A 1102-nucleotide genomic window follows, 5' to 3' on the forward strand; every position below is an offset into this window, starting at 1 on the left:
TATATATATATATATATAGTTGAAACAGGAAGACGAGAAAGTTTTTTACGTTTCGAGCCTACGCTCTTCAACACAAGGGAACACGTGGAAATAAACAGAGAGAATAAAAAGCTTTTGGGAGTTAGCGGTCAATCATGGCGACTGGCTGGACAAAGGTAGTTAGACAGGAAAGCTAGGAAGAAGGGGAGATAATATACATACATACATTTATACATACATACACACCCACACACGCGTGGATTATATAAAATAAATACATTTTATACACAAGGGAGTTTCCCTCTCCGACGGGATGAAACCAGCTAGTTTCAAGTTTTTATGTACCTTCATCAGAGAAAGAAGTTTTATCTTCTTTCCACAGAGCGACTAATTGCTTATAGTTAGTTGTAATTGTTTACAAATGCGAGCTAAATTGTATATCAATTAATTTTATAAAAACCGACTTACCTTGATTTTCAAATTATTTAAGACTATCTATCTAGTGCACAGTTGATTTACTGATTAATCTCTTCACACCGTCCGCGCAAGGGCAGCTATGGAAATATTCTGCTTTTCGAAATCCCTGCTTAGTTTCTGCATACATCGAAGGGGATCGCCAATAGATTCTTCTCCGCTTCGGACATTCGCGTTCAGTGATTTGATGTCTCCGTTGTGTTGTCTGCATCACTGAAACTAATATGCTCCGATGACAACAGGGACAGCCTTTATGTTTAACTCTCATAGCTTCCGCATCTTGACCAATTCTGAGGTCTCCATATTCTTAAAACCTTTCCTCTTTCTTTCATGATAATACGCTGATCTCCTGGCGCTGCAACGTCAAATATTAAGCACTCTTGTTTGTCCTTCCTAAAGATTACTCTATCCGGTTTTCGGTGTTCTAACTCCTTGTCTGTCTGGAAGTCAAAGTCCTAGAGGATCTTTACCTTCCCGTTTTCGTCCATTACCATTTCTGTTGTATGCTTGTACCAAGCACTCGTTATCCCGTATCCAAACTTCCTGCATAGTAGCCAGTGAAGGTCTTGAGTTAACTTCACTTTTCACCACTAAGTGGCTCAGACGGAATATATTCCGGTGGTGGTGGTGGTGGTGATGGTGGTGATGG

The sequence above is a fragment of the Octopus bimaculoides genome, chromosome 10 (assembly GCF_001194135.2).
Source record: "Octopus bimaculoides isolate UCB-OBI-ISO-001 chromosome 10, ASM119413v2, whole genome shotgun sequence".
Lineage (NCBI taxonomy): Eukaryota > Metazoa > Mollusca > Cephalopoda > Octopoda > Octopodidae > Octopus > Octopus bimaculoides.